Source organism: Solanum stenotomum, chromosome 3 (genome assembly GCF_019186545.1).
Source record: "Solanum stenotomum isolate F172 chromosome 3, ASM1918654v1, whole genome shotgun sequence".
NCBI lineage: Eukaryota > Viridiplantae > Streptophyta > Magnoliopsida > Solanales > Solanaceae > Solanum > Solanum stenotomum.
The window spans coordinates 50,605,716-50,614,787 of NC_064284.1; positions in this window are offsets into that span (position 1 = coordinate 50,605,716).

Genomic DNA, 9,072 nt, shown 5'->3' on the forward strand with positions numbered 1-9,072 from the left:
AGTAAAACTACAACTATTAAAAACTAAAATTTTACTTATCTAAAAATTCTTCAAATAACACCACTCCCCGGCAGCGGCGCCATTTTGATGTTTGTATAATCAATGACATGTCTTATAGGTCTACGATCATGCAATAGTGTAATAACCCAACCAAGGGTTGGGATTGTCCCAAGGGAGTGGTTTTGAGAATTTATAGAAAAATAAAATTTCGTTCCAACTAGTTGTAGCTAAAGACATTAACGAGTAAAAACATAGTAAATTAAGGAGGTGACACAAAAGTGTCTAATATCAAATAGGGGTTTTTAACACAAGTAAGCAAAAATTTGCAAGATTAACAAGAAAATCTAACAATGAGAGGGGGATTCTTGGGATGTGACTGGAATACGGGTTAATCTAAAGTATTGGGTACACGCTTTTGATAGAATATTTATAGAGTTATAGTGACTAGGCTAAGCTTTATGTGGAAATAAATTCTCTCTCGAGCAACTTACCCCATTTCAATGAGTTCCTCTCGGACACCCACTTGCCGCATGAATACTAGCCTACACCTTACCCCACTCTCTCTCTCGAGCTGAGTGTTAGGATATGGGACTAGGGCTCACCCTCTTCGGATGATCTTCCTGTCGATCCACTCCTTAGGCCATCAATCTAGTGGTCTTGGTTTTGTGACTTCTCTCTCGAGCAAGCCCAAAACACATGAGTTAACTTGTATTTGCAACTACAAATCCATTATATTCAACCACAACTACTAAACGAAATCACCATTAAACTACATTTAAACTATCAGCAAGCAAGACCCAATAATTATATTAACTCATATTCGCTAAATCACACCCCAAGAATTGGGGTTTTTAGCCACATTAAGAGATAGAAATTTATACGTAAATGAGCTTGCATTCAATTGGGTATGAAGATATAAGTCTTGTTACATGCCAAGAATGAAGAATCCAAGAGACCCAATCCAAATCCTTGGAGATGAAACCCTCTTTTTAGTGCTATTCTATATGAAAATTATATTAATTGTTCGACCCTTAAAACTACAACTCTAACTAGTATTTATAGATTCCTCAGATTTGTGCTGCAACGGATCATTCGGCGTAGTTAGTCGGAATCACCGATTTGATCTGCGATTCACCCCTTGGTGTAGTTCATCATCGTCTTGCACCAGCCTTCAACATCATCGTGCTCTAAGTCATTGGGTGACATGGTGCTGCTTCACGCAACTATTCGGCGATGCGCCGACTGCTTCCTTTTTCCGCCGAGTTGATCCTTTCCTTCAGGGCTCAGCACACAGGAACAAAAGGCGAAGTAAGACCCTTCGGTGACTCGCCAAGTGGACTCGGCGATCCTCAGGCTTTCATTTCTTCGTTCTTTTCACCCTCTTCGTTCCTTTTTGCGACGTAGTGTCCATTATTTCCTTCAAACATCAAATACTTTAAACTTAAGGATTTTCATCAGATATTGAGATAAAATAAGCATTTGAGGACATAATTTCTATTAAAATATGGCCCTAAATGAGTCCAATTTGTGGACTCATCACTAGGCCAAAGATGAAATGACCCAAAAGGTTCTTAAAAATGTGCTTCGGAAGTTACCGGAAACTTGTTTAGCTATATCAAAAAAAATCCGTTTTGTTTTTAAAAAATCCGACTTCATATTCTTGTTTAGGGGGTCAAATTGAGTGGGAAATGGGTCTAACCCAAATTTTAGAGCAACCGTATCAAAATCCGAAATTTCCAAGTGAAGCCGTTTTCGAGGGTCTACTTTGGAGGGTCATATCTCCTAGCACACAAATAAGTGAGTGGCTCATAACATATCCATGGAAAGCCCTTTGATTTAGCTACCTAACGCACTTCGTTTCACCTCATTCGGAGTTTGGACGAAGAAGTTATGCCCATTTTCGTAAAATCTGTCCGGCAGGGAATGCAATTTCCAGTGAGCGTTTTTACTGTTCACCCGCCTCATTTTTTTTTCTAAGTGTTGGACCAATTTTCCAAAGGGAATATGTTATTTCCTATATAACATTAGTTCAATTTCCTTCTCTAAAACATTTCCCAAAACACCTCTCCCATACTTAGACACATTTTCTCTCAAGTTCTCTCAAGAACCCTAATCCAAAACCTTACTCAAGATTGAAGAGACTCTTGCTCCAAGTTCCAAGCTTCCATTGAAGACACTCTCAAGACCTTCATAAGAACTCAAGGTATGTGGTGTTGAACTCATGGGTCCTTCCACCCATAGTGCCTAGACTCTATTCTACTCACTAATTCATGATTTAAGTTAAGATTCATAAATTAGTCTTGTTCTTAGTAATAATTTCCTGCACATTGAATTTTAAACATGAAAAGTGATTGTTTTGAGCATGTTGTGACTCTAGAACTTGAATCTAAATTTTGAATGGATGTGGAGATTTTCATGTGGTATTGTGGGTGATAAAAGGCGTTGTTGTAGGTTGTTCACTGGTTTGGCTGCATAATTACTACCCTATTTTCCATGCTCTTTGATTCCATTACATGCCTTCAAGGTGTTTGACAAAATGTCCAACTATGGAGAATTGATGAATCGATGCTTTAAAGCTTGAGTTATGAGATGTATGGCAATCCAGAGATGTGTTGATGACAAACTAAGCTTGTGTATATGTTCATTCCATACGTGAGATTGCATTAGAGCCTAATGGGAATTTCCTATATAAAGTGTTGCATGACCATGCCCGGTCCGGGGGAAAAGAACCGGACAACCATGTGAGAGGTTTATATCTCACCACCTAGGATGCTTGGGGTGTGACCAACATCAACCATGTGAGAGGTTTATATCTCACCACCTAGGATGCTTGGGGTGTGACCAACATCAACCATGTGAGGGGTTTATACCTTGCCACCAGGGTGTCCGGGTGTGAACGGCATCCCCCATCCTAAGTTGGGGTTATAGATTGGTTGGATCATGCATACACATATGATATCTACTATTAGTATAGATTTACTTAAACATGTTTTGACTTCACTTTGATCATGCATCCTCATATTGTTATTCATAATGCCTATGAAACTATTTCTTGTATTTCGATTGTGTCCTTGTCTATTGTTGTGTTGCACCCCGCATACTTAGTACATTCCAAGTACTAACGCATATTTTGCCTACATGATGTCACCATGTAGGGACCGGAGCTACTCTTGATCCTTCTCTCCATTCACGTGGCTAGTACGGTGCTTATCCGAGTTTGTTGGTGAGTCCTCAATGATTCGAGGGCTATGTTATGTTTCCTACTCCTATGTTTTGAGACTTTAGCTTGCAATTGTATTTTGACTATGAGGGGAGCCGGTAGTATGTCATGGCCCCCGTCCTATCTATGTATGTAGAGGTGTGCGTTGGACAAGTATTTTGTAAATGAGCTTGACTCTTGTTCTATGATGTCATTTTGAAATGGTTTGCCCTTAGTCCCTATTTCCCGTTAATTAATGTTGATTGTACTTCCGCGACCGATGAAGTGTGATGACAAGTTTGAGAGGCTTGTTTGGGGTTCCTTCGGGTTCCTCATTCGCCATGTCACGTCTAGGCCCTAGGCTTGGGTCGTGACAAGCTTGGTATCAGAGCACTAGGTTGTTAAATCCTCGGAGTCCAACACACCGCGTTGAGTAGAGTCCTAATCATGGTTGTGAAGCGCGCCACGACTATGAATGGGAGGCTACAAAACGTTTTAGGAAAGGTTTCCCTTCTTCATGTTCTATGTCGTGCTTAGAGTGCGATAAGGTGATTCCTCCCTAACGCTTGTTCTTTGGATTGCTAGATCATCATGCCAAACATGAGGGGAAGACGGGCCCGATCACCGGAAGAGCCACCCACCAATGGTGAGCTCCGTGATGCACTCACCATGCTTGCACAAGTGGTAGCTAACCAAGTGCAACAAGGAGCCCAAGCTCCTCGAACTACCACCCCGGGGGAAAGGGTGAGAGATTTCATGAGGATGAACCCTCCGGTCTTCCATGGTTCAAAGGTGGATGAGGACCCGCAAGAGTTCATCGATGAGGTATGCAAAATCTTGACCATTATGGATGTTGGTGCTTGTGAGAAGGCGGAATTGGCGGCCTACCAACTCAAGGGGGTTGCTCAAATTTGGTTTGATCAATGGAAGGGTGAGAAAGGTAATGGCTATGTGGTGTTGTGGGAGGAGTTTAAACTTGCTTTCCTTAATAGGTTCTTCCCTCTTGAGCTTAGGGAGGCAAAGTTGGTGGAGTTCATGAACTTGAAGCAAGGAGCTATGAGTGTGAGGGAGTATGCCCTCAAATTTGTCCAACTCTCCAAGTATGCACCTCACTTGGTGGCCGACTCTAGGTCGAGGATGAACAAATTTGTGATGGGTGTATCCGACTTGGTTAGTGAGGAGTGTCGGTCCGCTATGCTCATTGGAGATATGGATTTGTCTCGGTTGATGACTTATGCCGAGCAAATGGAGGAGGAGAAATTGAGGAAGAGAAGGGGGCACGAGGCCAAGAGGGCCCGATTGGAGAATAGGTTCCCTAAGGGTGCTAGATTTCATCAAGGCCGAGGAAACCCTCATGTCAACCGGGGATTTGCTATCAATGTTCCTAGACCTCAAGGGGGAGGTGAAGTGGGTTCTATGGATGTATGCCCTAAGTGTGGGAGGAAGCATGGTGGTCCTTGCATGAAGGGTTCGGGTGCTTGCTTTGAATGTGGAGAAGTGGGTCATAAGAGGTTTGAATGTCCCAAGATCCGCAACAAGGTCCGAAGTGCTAACACTACTCCTTTGGGTAGAGGTGCTTCTCAAAGTGGTGCCCCAAGGGACAATCGATTTTATGCTTTGCATGGTAGACAAGGTGTTAATGAGACTCCGGATGTGGTGACCGGTATGTTGCAAATCTTTGATCTTGATGTTTATACTTTGATTGATCCGGGTGCCACCCTTTCCTTTGTTACCCCCTTAGTTGCTAGAAAATTTCATGTCGAGTCGGAATTGTTGCATGAGTCATATGAAGTATCCACTCCCATTGGTGTCTCTATTGTTGCTAGAAAAGTGTATAGAAATTGTCCGGTTTGCATATTAAATAAGTTGTTGCCTTGTGATCTTGTTGAGTTGAACATGGTGGATTTTGATGTTATTCTTGGGATGGATTGGTTGCATGCATATTATGCTTCTATTGATTGTAGGACTCGTAAAGTCAAGTTCCGATTTCCTAATGAACCCGTCCTTGAGTGGGAGAGCCGGGATGTTGTGGTGAAGGGGAAATTCATTTCTTGCATTAAAGCCCATAGGTTGATTTCCAAAGGGTGCTTGTACCATATTGTGAGAGTCAATGATGTGGAGTCTAAAGTCCCTCCTATTGAGTCTATTCCGGTTGTTAATGAGTTTCTAGATGTCTTCCCAGAAGACCTTCCCGGTGTCCCTCCCGAAAGGGAGATAGATCTTGGTATAGACCTCCTTCCCGATACTCAACCTATTTCTATCCCCCCTTACCGTATGGCCCCGGCGGAGTTGAAAGAGTTGAAAGAGCAATTAAAAGATTTGTTAGAGAAGGGGTTTATTAGACCTAGTCATTCTCCCTGGGGTGCTCCGGTTTTGTTTGTGAAGAAGAAAGATGGGTCTCTTAGAATGTGTATTGATTATCGACAACTTAATAGGGTCACCGTCAAGAATAGGTATCCTCTTCCAAGGATTGACGATTTATTTGACCAATTGCATGGGGCTAGTCACTTCTCTAAGATTGATCTTCGGTCAGGGTATCATCAAGTGAAGGTGAGGGAGTGTGATATTCTCAAGACGGCCTTTCGTACTAGGTATGGGCACTATGAGTTTGTGGTGATGTCTTTCGGGTTGACTAATGCTCCGGCTCTCTTTATGGATTTGATGAATAGGGTTTTCAAACCCTACCTTGATTCTTTTGTGGTGGTGTTTATAGATGACATCTTGATCTATTCTCGGGGTGAGGAAGAGCACAAGGGTCACTTGAGGGTTGTACTCCAAAGATTGAGGGAAGAGAAGTTGTACGCTAAATATGAAAAGTGTGAGTTTTGGTTGAAGGAAGTTGCTTTCCTAGGCCATGTGGTGTCGGGGGATGGTATTAAGGTGGATCCTAAGAAGACCGATGTTATTAGGAATTGGCCTAGACCTTTGACCCCGTCGGATATAAGGAGTTTCTTGGGTTTAGCGGGTTATTATAGGAGATTTGTGGAAGGGTTTTCTTCTCTTGCTTCTCCTATGACTAAGTTGACTCAAAAGAAGGCTAAATTTGTGTGGTCGGATGAGTGTGAGGAAAGCTTCCAAACTTTGAAAGAAAGGCTTGTGTCCGCTCCTATTTTGTCACTTCCGGATGGGTTAGAAGGTTTTGTTGTTTATTGTGATGCTTCCCGTATTGGTTTGGGTTGTGTGTTGATGCAAAGTGGTAAGGTTATAGCCTATGCTTCTAGGCAACTTAAGGTTCATGAAAAAAATTACCCAACCCATGATCTTGAATTGGCCGCCGTGGTTTTTGCTTTAAAGATTTGGCGTCATTATTTGTATGGGGTGCATGTTGATATCTTCACCGACCATAAGAATCTCCAATATGTGTTCACGCAAAAAGATCTTAACTTGAGACAAAGGAGGTGGTTAGAATTCCTTAAGGATTATGATATGAGTGTTCACTATCATCCGGGGAAAGCTAATGTGGTGGCGGATGCATTGAGTAGAGTGTCCATGGGTAGCTTGGCTCATGTGGAGGAAGGTAGTAAAGAGTTGGCTAAGGAGGTCCATCGGTTGGCCAAATTGGGAGTTAGGTTAGAAGGGGTGGATAGTGGAGGAGTAGTTGTTGTTGATGGTTCAAGGTCTTCCTTGGTTGATGAGGTGATAGTCAAGCAAGATCTTGATCCTTCTTTGGTAGAATTAAAGGCTTCGGTGAGTAGTGGTAAGGTGGAGGTTTTCTCCCAAGGGGGAGATGGTGCCCTTAGGTACCAAGGTAGATTATGTGTTCCTTGTGTGGATGGTGTGAGGGAAAGAATCCTTGATGAGGCTCATAATTCTTTTTATTCTATTCATCCGGGGTCAACAAAGATGTATAGAGACTTGAGGGATGTGTATTGGTGGGGCGGTATGAAGAAGGACATTGCAAAATTTGTTTCGGGTTGCCATAGTTGTCAACAAGTCAAGGCCGAACATCAAAGGCCGGGTGGCCTAACTCAAGACATTGAGATACCTACTTGGAAGTGGGAAGAAATCAACATGGATTTTGTAGTGGGCTTACCCAAGGCTAGAAGAGGCTTTGATTCGGTTTGGGTGGTGGTTGATCGGATGACAAAGTCGGCTCATTTCCTACCGGTTAAAACTACTTACGGGGCTGAAGAGTATGCCAAGTTGTACATTCATGAATTGGTAAGGTTGCATGGGATTCCTTTGTCTATCATCTCGGATCGTGGTGCCCAATTCACTTCTCACTTTTGGAAGTCATTCCAAAGGGGTCTTGGTACAAAGGTAAAGCTTAGCACGGCCTTCCACCCTCAAACGGATGGCCAAGCCGAAAGAACAATTCAAACCTTGGAGGATATGCTTAGAGCTTGTGTATTGGAGTTGAAAGGTAGTTGGGATGATCATCTTCCTTTGATTGAATTTGCATACAACAATAGTTATCATTCTAGTATCGGTATGACTCCTTTTGAGGCACTTTATGGTAGACGGTGTAGGTCACCGGTTGGGTGGTTTGAAGTTGGAGAGGTGGCCTTGTTGGGTCTGGATCTGGTCATGGATGCTCTTGAGAAGGTAAGGATGATTAGGGAGAGGTTGAAAACAGCCCAAAATCGTCAAAAGTCTTATGCCGATGTGAGGAGACAGGATCTTGAATTCAAAGTGGGTGATTGGGTTTATTTGAAAGTTTCTCCAATGAAAGGTGTGGTTCGTTTTGGTAAGAAGGGGAAATTAAGTCCTAGGTATGTCGGTCCTTATGAGATAATAAGAAGGGTTGGTAAAGTAGCCGATGAGTTGGGGTTGCCCAAGGAGATGAAATTAGTTCATCCGGTATTCCATGTATCGATGTTGAGGAAATGTGTTGGTGATCCTAACGCTATTGTACCTCTTGAGGTTGTGGGTGTTGTACAAGATAATTTGACATATGAAGAAGTCCCGCTTCAAATCTTAGATAGACAAGTTAAAAGGTTGAGGAACAAAGAAGTGGCGTTTGTTAAGGTGCTTTGGAGAAATCAACAAGTGGAGAGTGCTACTTGGGAGGCCGAAGCGGACATGCAAAGACGTTATCCTTATCTATTCAACTCCACTCAAGCCTAAGGTATTAAATCAAGTCCTTTGTACTCCATTGAGTCTTACATTTCAGCCCCTGAATGATTAAGGTGCATATATGTTTAAATTGATGAGTTATGGATGCTTTACACTAAGTTTTGAAATCTTGAAGTGATGTTTTAATAAAATTTTTGCATTCATGTTCGGGCTGATATGTTCTTACTAAGTCTTGCCTTGTACGTCTCTTCCACATTCGGGGACGAATGTTTCCAAGGGGGAGATATTGAAATGACCCAAAAGGTTCTTAAAAATGTGCTTCGGAAGTTACCGGAAACTTGTTAACTTGTTTAGCTATATGAAAAAAAATCCGTTTCATTTTTCGAAAATTCGACTTCATATTCTTGTTTAGGGGGTCAAATTGAGTGGGATATGGGTCTAACCCAAATTTTAGAGCAACCGTATCAAAATCCGAAATTTCCAACTGAAGCCTTTTTCGAGGGTATACTTTGGAGGGTCATATCTCCTAGCACACAAATAATTGGGTGGCCCATAACATATCCAAGGAAAGCCCTTTGAGTTAGCTACCTAACGCACTTCATTTCACCTCATTCGGAGTTTGGACGAAGAAGTTATGCCCATTTTCGTAAAATATGTCCGGCAGAAAATGCAATTTACAGTGAGCGTTTTTACTGTTCACCCGCCTCATTTTTTTTTTCTAAGTGTTGGACCATTTTTCCAAAGGGCATATGTTATTTCCTATATACCATTAGTTCAATTTTCCTCTCTAAAACATTTCCCAAAACACCTCTCCCATAATTAGACACATTTTCTCTCAAGTTCTCTCAAGAACCCTG